Raw genomic sequence first — 16,618 nt, 5'->3', positions numbered from 1 at the left:
TCCTTAACCTTTTAGCCAGTGGGGCATGGCACTCGTATAATTCAGCCCATTGGTTATATGGTGACTACAGATGGGAAATAAATATTCCAGGATGTAAAATGGCCTCAATTTTACGACTATAAATAGGACTGACCGCACACCCCCACACTCTTACATAAAATACGGCCAGGGAATTTGTCAATCGTAATGGTTTTCATCTCATCAATGTTCAACTTCATCAAAGGATCATGCAGTTGTGTGTCTGCTATCCTGAGAGTAGTCTCAACTCTTACATCCTTAGGCACTCCCAGTGCCATGGATGTTCTGTCCACCAGACTCATTGGAGGCTTGGTTTCTTGGAGACAAGGGATACCCACTGAAGAGATAGCTCGTGACCCCAGTGAGATCCCTGCAGGCAGAGGGTGAGATGTGTTAAAATGAGAGCCATGTACCTACCAGGGCCATCGCTACTCAAAATATTATTTTGGTGCTGGGGCTGTGCAGGCATCTCTGTGCAATATTCTGCAGCTCGTGTCTCTCTAATCATCATGGTCTACTGCGTCATACACAACCTGGCACTCCAGAGAGAGATGGCCCTGACAGAGGATGATCTAATGGAATGAGTCGCATCCTCTGACAACAAATCTGAGGACGAGTCTGAGGACAAGTTGGGAGTCACTGTTGCATCATGGGGCTGTTTGTGATCTGAGCCCCACCCCCATTAGGCCTGGCAGCTGCAAGAGGTGGTGAGGGTTAAAGCAGAAAGCGCAGGAAATAGTCAGGTTGTCTTTCAGCCTCTGTGGAGAGACAAACAGAATTAAAGGGTAGCATATGATTAGTTTTCTTAACACTTATTATTCAGAAGGGGATCGGGACAGCAGTGTTCCTCCCTGGCAAGGGTCCAAAATGAGGCACTGCTGGCACAACAGTCCCCACAATGGAAAAACATGCTCCCATCTGCTGCTGCTCCACTGCTTCAGTGTTCACTATGGGTGCTGCCTTCTTCAAAGAGTGCTGACACCAAATGTGGATTCTGCTTTAAGTTACCACCAACCCAATGTCAGTGTGCCTTTAAGTGGGTGGCCGTGACCGACTTCTGGTTCAGAGCCGAACCCTGTACCTGCCGAACGTCCTGCCCTCCATGCCCTGTTGGGCGTGGAGCCCCCCCCTTCCCTGCACTGATTGGCTGGCTTTCCCACCATGCAGCCAGTAAACAGCTGGCGCCTGATTCACTGTGCTGGAAAGCAGGGACAGGAGTGAGCAGACCGTGCACTTCCCATTTTGCCTCCCTGACCCCACTGGAAACTGTAAAATCCAGCCCAATATTTCAAAAAGACAGACAGAATGGCGAAGGAGGAAGGGTAGCCCTGATAGTAGGACTTTAGTGAGGAAGGATCTCGACTCAGAAGATCAGGGAAGTAGAATTAGGTGGGTGGAGATTAGGAATAATGAGTCAGAAAATGCTGGTGGGAGTGGTTTGTAGGTCCCCTAATAGTAGTTATACTGTTGGGCAGAACACTAAACAAGAAATTATTAGAGCCTGTAACAAAGGCAATGTAAGAATTGTTGGGACTTTAATATTCATGTGAAGTGAACCAGTCAAATTGGCAGGGGTGGCCCAGAAGATGAGTTTATAGAATGTTTTTGTGACAGTTTCCAGGAGGAATGCTTTGTGGAACCAACTAGGGAAAAAACCATTTTATGTTTAGTATTGTGTAATGGTGATGTGTGTTACAGTTCACTTAAGGAGTCCAAGTTGCTGTGGCAACATGCACTTTTACATACACGTTGTGGTCTGGAGCTATGGATTGTGATTGTAGAGGCTCCAACATTCTTCCCATCAAATGGCTGACCAGGAATCTCTCCCACTCTTACTGCCTGCCATTGGCATGTGTTGGGAGGATTTGCAGGTCGATGTTTAACCAGTTTGGCTCCATTATGAACATATCTTCCTTGGCAGTCAAGTCCTGGTGTGGGACTAAAGCCTGAAACTTCTGGTTCAGAGTCACCATAAGACCACCATTGTGTAATGAACCAGGATTAGCAACCTCATAGTAAAATATCCACTGAGAAATAGAAATCACAATACAATTGAATTCCACACTAAGTTTGAAAGTGACATACTCCAATCACAAACTAGAACCTTGATCTTTTAAAATGCCAATAACATCGGGTGGAATCATCCCAGATTTGCACCAAGTGTGGTAGCGGGCGGGAAAAAGAAAGTTTTTCCCACCCACAATGGTGGGTTTTCGATCTGCATCATCCCAATCCCACCTCATTAATCATGCAATCCTGGGAAACATGCCATTTCCATGACGGGCAGGCTCTCATTCACCTGCCACGCCATCACCTTAACTCTTCATCACGACGGGCACCATATTTAAAGTGCAGGCCAGTGCACACCTGTCAGTGCTCCCAGCTCATGACTGCCACTCGGAAGACATGGCCCTGAAAAGCAAAAGAGTGCAACCCCGCCATTCAGTGATACATCCCTTGAGCAATTTTTGGATACCGTGGAGGCCTGCCCTGATGTCCTATACCACCACCCTCTGGCTGCAGGATGGGCAGCAACATCACCAATCTGGCTTGGGAGACAGTGGCAGTGGTGGTCGTGCCAACACCCTGCAAAAGTGGACAGCCACCCAGTGCTGCAAGAGGATGAATGATCTCCTCCGTTCTGTCAGGGTAAATCACTCTTCTCACCACTCTCAACTCACATTCACAAACCTATCACACATCCACAGGACCCTCACTCACTGCCGGTTTAAGGGACATCACCATTCACTCTCTCTCTCACACACCTTCATTGTCCTCATCCCATCCATGGGACCACTCACCAGATATACATGCCAGGCATACTTATCATCTGGCCTGACAGGCATCCTGCTTACAATCTCTTCATCTGTCTTCATGCAGGACAAGCTGGCACATGACAAAAGGGAGAGGTTGCAGGCTGGTGGGGGAATGCTTGAAACCAAGGTTCTCACAGACTTTGAAAGCAGAGCCATCCGGCTGGTGAGGATCTGGACCATTCCTGTGCTGACGGTGAGGGTGGCGGTGCTCTACTAAGTGAGGGTCCAGCAGTGCAACATCCTTCAGATAAGCATGCCATGCGTTACTTGCCCTGTTCCACAGACTCCTGCCATGCACTAAATATCTCCCCTTGATTTTGTCGGCATATCTGGGAGACAGCCAATGGAGTGCATGACCACGTGCCTCCAATCAAACCCTGAAAAAACCTCTGAAGAGGAATCTGAAGGCACCTCATTGAAGTCCCATCACAGCGCCCACCCACACCCTCCACCAGTGCAGAGACACACACCTCGGTGGGACCTAGCTTTAGAGTAGCCCCGGGATCACAATCACACTCTCTGATCCACAGCAGGCGGTGACAGGGACTTCCCAGGTTCCCAGCACTTGGAGGACTGCTGGACACCAGAAATCTGCTGAGTCCGAATCAGGTGATTGGCCTCTGGATTCGGTCATACCTCAGTTGCTGGAGCTGCAATGACAAGCTCGGGAACATCAGGAAGGGATGTCCGCTGCACTCCTCAGATTGCAAGGCACAATGGAGGAGCCCATCTGCATTCAGTCTAAGGTGATAGCGCCAGCATGCCAATGCAACAAGGTCAATACTGGTAGGATGATGGCCACCATGGAGACCTTGGTCCAGGGCATCACTCCTGCATTGCTGCCCGGGCTGAACTTCATTGCTGATGCCATAAATGTGTACACGAGAGGGGTGTGGGGCAGCTTGATCTCACTCCAGCTTCCCCTTCTACTCAAGGAATCAGCCAGAGGTCCTCAGGCGCCCATAGGGAGGAGGATCAGCATGTGCACACTCTGGGCCCATTCGCCTAAGTGACTCTGGGAGTGTCCGGCCGATCCGAACCACTCTTCCTGTGACCCCAGCAGCTCCAGCTCCACAGGCTGGAGGGTACCACTGCCACACAGCTGGACCCCGAATGCAGGCCAGGGCCCTCAACAGGACACCCACTAAGGCCATCACGGACAGGCGTCACAGTCAGCTGGCTGCCACCACCTCTGCTCTGGATGTCCGGGGAGCACCAAGACATAGCGGCAGGGTTAGAATGGTTAAGATGATATATTTTTCTAAATATGTTTTTTTTTTAAATATAATTTCTCCTTAAGATGATATAGTTGCACAGCCTGGGCACAGGTGTTAACCATTTCTACGTAATGTTCACTATTGTGAATAAACTCCCAAGAATGTCTCCCTGTGTATGGCTCCTTGTTATGATGAGCAGTGTTCGTGTCACTCAGATATGAAGCTTTGGTTCCTGCACAAGATAAAGGCAGGTGTCTCAGCCCAGGGCCTCTTCCCTGTGAAGTGTGTAACCTTCAGACCAAAGTGATGGTCTGGCTTCACACTCCCTGGACACATTACTGATGCCTGCACCTCGACTGTGCTGGTCATTGCTGCCAGAACATTGAGGGCAGGTGTCACAGAGTTCCCTCATTCTGTGTGTTCTCAGCACCTTTTAAGGTGTGGCTGGCCCCCATCTCATCAGCATCTGTGACCAGTGACGCTGTGCTCCTGAAGGGGTCAGGTGCTGAAGGCTGACAAAGGATCAGGTGCATTTAAAGTTTCACAGCTGCGTCTCCATGATATGACCCTGATCACAAAGTGCAAGCAAGCTGCCCTCAGACAGACAGGAGTCAGACATTCGCAGAGGCTATATGAAGATCTGTGGTGTCCTCATTGCATATGTTCATCATCCTCCTGCAGTTGAGTAACTATTAGTGCCTCCACTGTGTCTCTATGACAGCAGTATTATCACAGAGGGTATGTGCGCTGCTGTCAGCCAGACTGGAGTCAAACGTTCACAGATGCAATATGAGGATCTATGGTGTGTCCTCACTATATGTCGTCATCATCTTTCATAAATCTAGCAGCTGTGAAAGCCTTTGAGCATGCCTGCCTCACCAGGTCAGTGCGATGGCCTCATCATCGCCTCCGAGGACATCCTCACCCTCATCCCCGTTGACGCACTCCTCATCGGAGGAGATATGCAGCTCCTCCATCTCCTCCTCAGCCAGCTCTTCACCCCATTGCAGCGCCAGGTTGTAAAGGGTGCAGCAGACAACGATGATGCATGACACCCTCTGGATTATATTGCAGGGCTCCACAAGACCGGCCCAGGCACCAGAAACTCTGTTTCAACACCCAGATTGTTTGCTCTTTTAAGGTGCGAGTTGCAGCATGAGCCTCATTATAGCTGTTATTAGGAAGAGGTTCCCGACGTCCAGGGGCGGGAAACGCAGCCCGCCATTGACAGGCAGAGCAAACAATTGCAAACTGGCCTCACCATGTTGTGAATCTGATTTTCAACCTTCCTGTCATATTGCCAGCGGGCACGGAAAATTCTGCCCATAGGTTTGAAGAGAGGGCTGGCTACAGTTGTTTGGGTAAATAGGCTAAAAGATATAGCCATAAATAAACTGTGGGAAACACTTAAAGAAAAAATTCAAAATGTTCAACAAAAATACATTCCATTGAAAAACAAAAATTCAGTAAAAAGGATCCAACTGCAGCTTACTCGAGAAGTTAAGGATAATTTTAGATTAAAAGAAGAGGCTTACAATGTGGAAAAGAGTATGGCAAGTCTGAGGATTGGGAATGTTTTTAAAAACTAGCAAAGGGCCACCAAAAAGTTGATAAAAATGGGAAAAATAGAATGCAGCAGCCAGGAATATAAAAACAGATTGTAGGAGCTTTTGCAAGAACATAAAAAGGAAGAGAGTAGCTGGAGTAAACTTTGGTCCTCTAGAACCTTAGGAGCAGACAGGAGAAATTATCATTGGGAATGAGGAAATGGTAGAGACATTAAACAAATATTTTGTGTCTATCTTCACATTGAAAACACAAGTTGCATATCAGAAATAGAGGGTAACCTAGGTGGTAAAAACAGTGAGGAAATGAATATCAGCAGAAAAAAAGTACTGGAGAAACTTAAAGGACTAAAATCTGACAAATCCTCAGGACCTGATGGTTTATATTATAGGATTCTGAAAGAGAAAGCTGCAGAGATACTGGCTGCGCTGGCTATGAATTTCCAAAATCCCTTAGGTTCTGGAATGGTCCCAGCAGATTGGAAGTTAGCAAATGTAATACCGCTTTTCAAGAAAGGAGAGAGCGAGAAAACAAGGAACTGCAGGCCAGTTAGCCTGACATCAGTTATCAGGAGATTGCTGGAATCTATTATTGAGATGGTCTTAACAATGCACTTAGAAAAGCATAGCGTGATCAGAGAAAGTCAACATTGTTTTATGAAAGGGAAATCGTGTTTGACAAATTTATTAGTGTTTTGAGGATGTAATTAGGAAGGTGGATAAAGGGAAACCACAAGAAATAATATACCTGGATTTCCAAAAGGCATTTGATAAGGCACCACACTAAAGGTTATTAGGCAAGATAAGGGCTCAAGGAGTTAGAAGTAATATATTAGCATGGATAGAAGCTAGGTTAACAGACAGGAAGCAAAGAGTAGACATAAAGGGAGCACTCTCAAGCTCACAGGCTGTAACTAGTGGAGTGCCACAAGAATCAGCACTGGGGCATCAGCTATTTATGGTCTATATTAATAGCTTAGACAAAGAGACAGAGAGTAATGTGTTTAATTTTGCTGATGGTACAAAACCAAGTGGAATTGTAAGCTATGAGGAGGAAACAGAGAGAGTACAAAGCAATACAGACAGGTAAGTGAGTGGGCAACAAGATGGCAGATGGCCAAAGTTTTCCTGAGTCAAAGAAAGAGCAAAATTTTTAACCACTAAACCCAAGAAAAATAATAACACGTCAAGTATTACACACACACACAGACATACGCACGCACACACACCCAAGCACCCACACACACACCAACAAATGTATCAGAAACAAGGGTAATTAGAGTCCAATAAAGGAAATCAAGGGCCCCGGTGCTTCCCTTGTTTTCTGGCCCCTTATTCCTCTCCATCACCAACCCCCACCTCACACTTTAATCCTCCCCTTCAATCATGGATGATATTTTTTTTTCTTTTCAAGAATCACCATTCAATTCAAACAATCACAGAATGACCCTAACATAATGATAATTGTTGGCATCCAGTTACAAATATTGTCAGATACATATGCAGCATGGGTCATTAATATTAAGAGCAACAATGGTATGATGCAGTGTTAGTTGGTGTGTGTCTTATAGGTGATCCCACAGAGACTATTAAACAAACCAGAGTACAATTTTTACTTTAACAGCATCGTGCAATATTGTTAATTTGACAGAAAAATATCCCATTAGTTATTTATAACACTTTACAGACAATAACACTGATTTTAGTGACAGCCTCAGCCCTCAACAACATGGTTTGCACATTGCACTATATGGACATTGTGGCAGTAAATTCATATTTTGGGGGGAAAGATTCAATTCTGTAGAAGAACTAGAAGACTTTCTTCTGCCTGGAATATAATTATTCCATTCAAGGGGTGTAATTGGATTCTATTTTATTAATGATCTCACAGGATGGAAAGATCAAACGACTCCTGAGCAACAAAGTGGAATGATTGAACAACATAGGTCCTCACTGTTAATGAGAAGCATTTGAGCCCTAAGGTGTCTCTGTGCAACACAACTTTTAAGAGGCCAGAGGACAAAGACTGAATAGTTCACAATTATATCTGTGTTTTCTTGATTAGCAAGTCTGAAGACTCTGCTGATTGCTACTTTCCACTACAATATATTTTCAATAGCTACTGTATAACACAACTTTATCAGGATATTTCAATGCCTCAAAAAACTCATAAAGAGCACCAAGATAGAATGGGATAATAGGTAAGTAGACTAAAGGACAAGATTGAAGACACTAGAAAAGACTCTTGAGAATCATTGTGCAGTGTAAAACAGGTTACTGATTCACTATGAGCCCATTACATGCCCCTGTCCTAGCAATCTCACCCCACAAAGCCCGTCCACAGTGAACTTGCATCAGCAGCAAAATAAACAACTCCAGCCGTGATTCCACCCTTTGTTCGAAAGATAATTATGGATGATAAAGGCCATTTGGCTCAGTTCATCTCATCCATCCAGAATGACATAATAACATAAGTGTAAGGAGCAGGAGCCTGCTCTGTCATTTGATAACATTGCCTACATTACACCAGTGACTACAACTAAAAAGTATTTAATTGGTTGTAAAATGATTTGGGACATCATGAAAGGTGTTGTATAAGTGTAGGTTTTGTCTTTCTTTCACGACACCTGCATGCAGTAGGCAGAGTGGCTGTAATAGTAGTGAAATTGGAGGAGCTGAGTGTGAGGTGAGGCGGTGAGAGTGACTGCTCTTGACATCTAGGCAGCATTTGACTCAGTGTGGCATCAAGGAGCCATAGGAAAACTGGAGTCAATGGGAATCAGGGGGAAATCTCTCCACTGGTTGGAGTCATGTCTTACACAAAGGAAGATTGTTGTGGTTGTTGGAGGTCAATCATCTCACTTTAATGACATCATTGCAAGAGTTCCTCAGGGTGGTGTCCTTGGCCTAAATACCTTCAGCTGCTTCATCAATGACTATCCTCCCATCATAAGGTCAGAAGTGGGGATGTTTGCTGAAGATTACACAATATTCAGCACTATTCCCGACTCCTCAGATACTGAAGCAGTCCATGTCCAAGTGCAGCAAGACCTGGGACAATATCCAGTCTTGGACTGACAAGTGGCAAGTAACATTTGCACCACACAAGTGGCAGACAAGTGACTATTTCCAACAAGGGAGAATTTAATCATCACTCTTTGACATTCAATAGCATTACCAAAGCTGAGTCCCCGACTATCAACATGCTGGGGGTTACCATTGACCAGAAACTGAACTGGACTAGCCAAATAAATACTATGGTGACAGCAGCAGGTCGAAGGCTAGTAACTCACCTCCTGACTTCCCAAAGCTTGTCCACCATCTACAAGGCACAAGTCAGGAGTGTGATGGAATACTTCCACTTGCCTGGATGAGTGCAGCTCCAACAACACTCAAGAAGCTTGACACTGTCCAGGACAAAGCAGCTCACTTGATTGACAATCCACCCACTAACATTCACTCCCTCTACCACCGGTCAATGGTAACCCCCAGGATGTTAATAGTGGAGGATTCAGTGATGGTAATGCCATTGAACATTAAGGGGCGATAGTTGGATTCTCTCTGACTGTGAAGCAGTTTGTAATGTCCCGAGGTTGTACAATGGCCTACTTAAATTCAAGTTCTTTCTTTCAATTGCTGAAAACTTTGATGCAATAATGGAGTAAAGGAAAGGGGCCACACAGTAGGGCAGAATCAGAAAAGTGGAAGGTGCAAGCTGGTATATGTCGTTGGGATATGTTACAAATGTATGTATTCGAATTGACGGGCTTGAGAGTTTCATCAAAGTGGATGTGTGGCTGGTACACCAGCTATATATCCAATGAAAATATTCTAGATGGAGAACTGCTTCCTTCCCTCCTATTTGCTTTGGTCACAAAAGTTTTTGAAATCTAAGCCAGTCTGTGTATCACAATGCAAATAGAGATTTTAACAGGCGCCTCTCATTTCTGGTATTATCAAATTTCTGTTTCAAGCTGTTTGGTCACAAGCAATAAACCTGATTCTGATTGGTTAATGCAAATTTACTATAAACTTTAATTCAATTTGACTCAGAGGTTAACCCTTTTCCAGGCAGGTTTTGTGAAACTGAGATTAGGGACAATTTTTTTTCTGTGGTTTAATTTCCTTGTATGGGAGTTGGGGGGGAGGTGGGGTGTCAAAGCTAAGAAAGGCATCATTTGTTCTTATACTAGTTCATTTCTTTCTCCCCAGTGGTTCCTAAACACTTGACAGAAAAGGGGGAAAAACATTTCTGCCACCTGTTCCTGAATGAGTCACAACCAGTATGATGCTATGAACACATCAGAAAGGTCATGGGTCTCTCCTAGCGACGTACCTGCCAGTTTTAATCCAAATCTTATTTTGCCCCAGGTAAGTGAGCTCGGTTTTTCTCTTGTGAAAATTCTTGTCTGTCAAGTTAAGGTAACACGTCACCTTGTTTTTTAAAAAAAAATTCAGTCAAAGCAAGTTCTGAAAGGATTCAAGGTAAGACGTATTTATGTTTTATATATATTTAAAGTAGCTGGAGATCACAAAACCGACTGGAACTGTATGGCTTTCTTCAAGTTTTCTTTGTATGGTAGTGCCAGCAGGTGCATTTTGTATTTTGCGTTGTGGAAAAGTCAGTCTGTGTTCTCTCCCACAGAACATTGTAACTCTCGGTTTCTGTCATGATGACAGGATGGCTTTGCCTTTCTAGGCCACCGTGTTTAACAAATTTCTTAATGCCCACAGTTTCTTGTTCAATCCACCCTTTTTAATCATTGTGCACTTGAGAAAAGGTAGGTATCTGTGCTCCTACCTCAACTGGAATGTTAGGCTGGCCTTAAGCCAATAAGGGCTCAGTGAACAGGATAAAATTACAATTTAGATTTACGGGAAGTTGCCAGTGTTGCAGCAAAATTCTGGTTTGGTGACTTTAGGGGAAGGGCATTATGAGACAAAAACTTAACTTGTTTGAGGAGAAAGGGAACCAGAAGAAAGAAAGAGAGAGACTAAACAAAGTGTGAGTTAAACCTCACAATCTTAGTTTGGGCTACAATAAGCTGGCAGCTCTTTGCTGAACAGCCAGAAGTGGGCTGAAAACAAACTTTAGGAGAATAATGCCTCACACTCTAAGACTGGCTAGGAATTTTTCCTCTGAGTGCTGCAGCTTCTGAGCTGCTATTTAGCCCCCATGGAATGCGCAGCTTAGGTCAGCGAGAGTCAGGTATTTTAGATTAACTAGGTCTAATTGCAAGTTTCCCGAAATTTCATTACACTTTTGGTGCTCTCAAAGTGTTGTTTCAAAAAAAACACACACACGCACACAAGGAAGACAGATTTTGCTGCAGTAAATAGCATTAGAGGGAGTTTCTGGGCACTCCTTGCTGAGTTAACCTTGATAAAAAAGATGTGGGTTGTATGCTGCCAAACCCTTTGCACTTCTCACTAAGTGGCAATGAAGAAGCAGACAATTGGCGTCTGAAGTCCTGAATCTAAAAAGAGGTAGGTCAAGGTTCTTGGTTATTGTTTTCTTCTCTTCAATTTTTCTCTCATAAAGCAAGATCTAGTGTCACGCTTTACAAGTAAATTCTTAAACGTATTGACTGTTGAAAATTCCTGCTAGATAGTTGTAAATTTAGTTGACATCAGAAATTGCATAAAATGAATAACTATTTACAAAATTGATCCATGGCTTCAAAAATAATTTTCCATTTATTTCCTTGTGTTAAGCTCTATGAGGATTAAGAAGCAACTGCTATGTTCCAGAGTTTTTTATGTCACCAGACTGACAAAATATTGGCCTGTTACTTGAAAGCACTGTGAGTGCTGCAGGTGCCGAATAAAGCAGGGGAAAGATTGTGGTGTGTAGAGGCTGGAATAGAGATAAAAGTGAAAATCAGGCTAGGCACTTGAGAATTTTAAGATGTTCAGTGATATTAATCATAGTTCTATATTTAGTCATGGAATACAGTGGACAATCTAGAAATTGAATACCCAACATACAAACAATCTGGGCGTAAAGGTAAGCTTCAACAACTACGGCAATTAGCAAGATGTCAGCATATAAGTCAACCTTCGAAGGCTCAAAAAATCTCTCCAAAAACAGGATTCGACCTACTCCAACATTAAAAGTGAACCATGAATGTGGTTGTGGGTGGCTGTGAATTTTGTTGAACACCATGCGGGGTTTGCTCTGTGTGGGTGTATTTTAAACTCCCATGTATCTTCGCAACACAGCCTTTATCGCTGGCTTGATCCCTTGTGCCCAGTTATAAGGTATCAGTTAGTAAAACATCTAATTGTAGGGTGAAAAATTGAAGCTGACAACTAATGCAAGGGTAGTGTGCCATGGCTAAAAAGAGGGGTCATCTTATACACCAAGTATATGCAAAAACATGGCTTTTGGGGGCGAAAAATATGTGTAATCTTATACACTGGGTCGAACTATACGCCAGAAACTATGGTATTTATAAAGGCTGAGGTAGACATTCTTGATATTATATGGTTTGTTACAAGAACTTAAAAGGCTTTGCAATACTAAGAGCTGTTTATATCAGCAAAATATGGAGTGCACGTTAAAACATTGCTTTTCTTTATATTCTATGTGAACAAAACAAAAATGTGCACGACTCAGGTAATAATATTCCTAGAACTCTTTGAGAAACAAATACCTCCTCCTGCACCCTCCATTAGTTTGATTGTAACTGACCAATGTAACGCCATGTGAGTTAACAAAAAAAATGTTGAAAATATGAAATAAAATAGAAAATGCTGAAAATAAGATCCATTAAAACATGAGAGAGAAAACTTTTGTAGCGAAGGGCTCTCACCTAAAATGTTAACATTTCAGGTGGGACCCTCCTCAGAACCAGTAACAAAGCTTTGAGCAGGTTATGAATGCTGTCCTCTTTCTATACTCACCTTTAACCATTTTATTTCTCATTTCGATTGCACAAAAAGCGTAGCCTGATTTGTACATTTCTGTTGAAAACCCTTGACTTTTTCCACTCCTCGCTACCTCAGGAATTTAATCAAAATTCAGCAGGGACATTGTAGTGTCAGGTGCCACTGGTATTTGAACTCAAGTCTGAGCAGAGAGATGCAACCTGAATGGCCAAATCATTTGGCATGACTCCACGCTCTGGAGTCATTGGGCTGCACTCTGAAAAATGGGATGAATCATAATTGTGTTTGGTTGAAAATAATGGCCATTAATGAAATTGGGGGAACAGATAAAATTAAACTACGCAATTCTAGAAAATAATTTCCTTAATGGTAACAAATTCGTAGTCACAACACATTTAAAATAATGGCCCTTGATTGGAAGGGGGACATTAAGTGCTTGCTTGGTGGGGGATGGTGTCGGGGAGAACTCAGGCCTGCTTTTCCTGATCTTCGAGGAGTTTTGAACCCTGTGAAACTGACAGTTTTCATTGCCAGGTTTCCTGACATTGAAGAACTTCTGCAGCAGCAGTGAATTTTAAATCTTTCTTCCGATTGCATTTAAACACATTAATGAAGTATTATGCCTCAACAAGGCAAGATACACAGATGCCCTTACTTTTGCCATAAAAAAGGCATTGGGCATACATGCACCATGTTGCTGATGCATTCATTTTATTTAGTTTTTTAAACCCTCATCCCAGCCACTCCCACCCCCAAAACAACCCTCACCTTCTCACCTCATGGTGGGGAGGGTTTGCAAGGATGTGGTTCATACAACGGCCAATGATTTTTTAATTTACTCACGGAATTAACAACCAACCCACTAACTTCCTTAATCAAGCTGTAGAATGTGCTTTTGGTGTAGATCACAGAATCACAAAATCACACAGTGCAGAAGAGGCCCTTCGGCCCATCGAGTCTGCATTGGCATGTGAGAAACACCTGACCTACCTACCTAATCCCATTTACCAGCAATTGGCCCATAGCCTTGAATTTTATGACGTGCCAAGTACTCATCCAGGTACTTCTTAAAATACGTGAGGCAACCCACCTCCACCACCCTCCCAGGCAGCGCATTCTAGACCATCACCACCCTCTGTGTAAAAAAAAGTTTTTCCTCACATCCCCCCTAAACCTCCTGCCCCTCACCTTGAACTTGTGTCCCCTCATGACTGATCCTTCAACTAAGGGGAACAGCTGCTCCCTATCCACCCAGTCCATGCTCCTCATAATTTTAGGTGCTAGAACAGTACCAGTACCAGGAAAAATCCTAATTTACCCACAAAACACTGTGGGATTATTTTCTATCCAGTTAATTTCTGTGTTCAATAAATGTGCAGAACAATTTAGTATGAATGCTGTCAAGCAACTGTGACACATCAACATGTCTTCAGGCCATTATCTGCCAGTGTTCACTTTCCTCCTCAAGCATTCTTTCAACTGCAACAGATAAACATGTCAATCTTTGACATTATTGCCAATTTCTATGCAGCAGTCTGATCAAATTATTTTGATACACTGCATTAACATTTTCCGACAAAAAAAAGTGCAATTAAAACCAAATATACATTTTATAAACTTAAGCAATACCAACTTTAGGGCTAAAAGAAAAATGATTTTTGAAATCCCTAAAGGTTAATAGAGTATCCTTAGAAATATTCCCTTTTGTGGTTATTCTACTTGTTAAGTGGACGTTCTTTGCTGTTGTTAACCTATCTGCAGCAAACTCCCACCAGCTGTATCAGCAATGCCAAAAAATGTGGGGATCAGACTTTGAAGGAGGGATTAGGTAAGTTGGCCAAAATCTTGGTGAAAGAGTGAGTTTCTAAGGAAACCTTACAGGAGGAGAGGAAGGTGTTGAGGTAAAGCAGTCTAGGGAGGGAGCTCCAGAGCATGAGGTGACTGTTCATGATGGAGCAAAGGAAAGGCAATGCTCTAAAGGCCAGAGTCAAAATATAAACAGTGTCAAGGGAATTATTAGGTGGAGGAAGCTACAGGAAGAGGGGGAGACATGATCAAGGATGGAGTCATATGAGCAGGAATATTGTTCGGACAGCTTACTAGAAATTTGCCATTTTGTGTGTATGACATAAAACTTAAAGCACAGAAATTGGTCATTCGGCCCACTAGTCTTTACCAGAGTTTATAATCCATACCAGCAAATGTGAATCAATAATGCAATTGACAATGCTGAAATGTAGCATCACTCTATTTGGTAGGACCCTTCATTTTCAGGCTCAGGGACCTGAGTACTACTTTGCATTGGATACACACTGCACATCTACATGATTAGGAACCTGCACACCAACTGTGTGCAAAGCTCCAGTTTTTATGTAAATAATGTTGGGTTTCTGTTTAGAAGATCCATTAATGTATACTGAAGATTTTAAAGAAGTAGTGGTAAGCGTAGTTTACAGATGTCATTGTGAATGGAAGCTTTTCTCACTGACTATGAATGAATGATTTTAAGTTTGCAGTTGGATGAGTTAGGAGCACTGCCAATATAAATTATTATTGATAAAAAATGACTTTGACATCTTCCTGAAATGCTGTCTGGGGAGCTGAATAAGAAGTGGTGTCCACTATATGTAGGGGCACAGTTATCACCATTACAAACTGTGCATATCAGGCTTGACTATGATCCCCTGCAGAATTCAATAGTCTGCCTAAGTTGATGTGATATTAGTCAATTTCTGAGATGCTGTCATGCACTGTAAATTATGAAATCCTACTACAGCTTTGAGGAGCTGAGCAGAGAACATTTCCATTTTATGCTAATAGCCTGATCATGTACAATGACTGAATTATCATTATCATCATCATGTGTGCTCTGATCAAAGGCAGGTCCTTAGCTCATTGTTTGCTGATGCTTTATCCTGAGCCATTTTCTTGGCAGTTTGAGTGAATTATATGGAAGAATATTGAGAGAGCAGCTAATGAGAAACTAGTGAACTGATTGGGTAATCACACATGTATTTGTACACACACTGTACCAACCACGATGAACTAATTGTTACTCTAATTCTGGCCTCTTCTATATCCCAGATTATAATCGCTCCACCCGTGCCTTCAGTTGCCCAGGCCCTAAACTCTGCAGTTTTCTTCCTACACCTCCCATCTCTATACCTCACTTTCCTCCTTTAAGATATTCCTTAAAATCTATCTCTTTGCTTTTGGTGATCTGGCATAACATCACCTTATGTGGCTCAGTGTCATAATTTGTTTTATAATGCTCCTTTGAAGCGCCACGGGATGTTTCATTACGTTAAAAGTGCTGTACAAATATAAGTTGTTGCTGTAGTTGTGGTGAGTTGGTAATGAGTTAGGCTTCTTTTTATATTGCAGCCTAGATCTTGGGAGACTGGTCCACATGCCTTCCTGCATTTATTTGTGTCAGCTGCACCTGTGAGTCTTACTATTTCATGCAAGCACAGAGTGGCAGTGACAATTTGGCTGTTATGCAGGCACATAGCGCTGGCATTGTGATGTCAGCTGGAAGTGATGTTACGATGTCACAACTGGGAATCACTGTTAATTAAGTTGTTAATAGAAAGGGACCTGGTAACCTTACCGTTTATGGCTCTCCGTTTGGAAGACCAGGAATATCAGAGAAGGACCTTGCCACCCTGTCAGGGACCAGGGCGTATTAGGCAAAAATTCAATTAAAAAAAAACAAATGACTGCAATTTCTTGGCTGCCATGTTTCTGACAGCAATGATTGATCTGTGATTAATTGCTGCTGTGAGACTGGCGTTAAAGCCATAATACCCCTTGGTTAAGTATGCCTGCTTTGTGCAGACATATTTATTATAGGCCCTAGTAAAAGTAGAACATTTGGGATTTCTGATCATCCCACCAGTCCAGTATCTTTGAGTAAAGTATGGAGGCGGGTCCAAGAAGTGCCATGAAACAAAAGGAGCAGAAACCTAGTAGAACTGGTCCCTAGTCCAAATTCTTCTATTGCCCTTCCCTGCCAGAACTGGTTTCCCAACCAGGAATTTCAAAGCCCATTTTCCAGTAAGGAAAAGCAACAAGTTTACCATGATTATAAAATACCTTTTATGCATCTGGT

At 43.0% G+C, this 16,618-nt stretch overlaps 1 protein-coding gene across 6 annotated transcripts in view; it reads left to right on the top strand.

Annotated features, from left to right (window-relative positions):
• rbm47 (RNA binding motif protein 47) overlaps positions 1-16,618 on the top strand; it is a 261,052-nt gene that overhangs the window by 62,707 nt on the left and 181,727 nt on the right. For 4 of the 6 annotated variants that reach the window (XM_041189248.1, XM_041189226.1, XM_041189234.1 and 1 more), the window contains exon 2: positions 9,829-9,987. The gene's annotated coding sequence lies outside the window, so the exon portion shown is untranslated. Of the gene's footprint in view, positions 1-9,828; positions 9,988-10,553; positions 11,104-16,618 lie in introns of those variants that run through there. The other 2 variants (XM_041189240.1, XM_041189260.1) reach the window with 1 other exon arrangement.

Source organism: Carcharodon carcharias, chromosome 1, assembly GCF_017639515.1.
Source record: "Carcharodon carcharias isolate sCarCar2 chromosome 1, sCarCar2.pri, whole genome shotgun sequence".
Classification (NCBI taxonomy): Eukaryota; Metazoa; Chordata; class Chondrichthyes; order Lamniformes; family Lamnidae; genus Carcharodon; species Carcharodon carcharias.
This window is presented reverse-complemented; position numbering and strand designations above follow the sequence as displayed.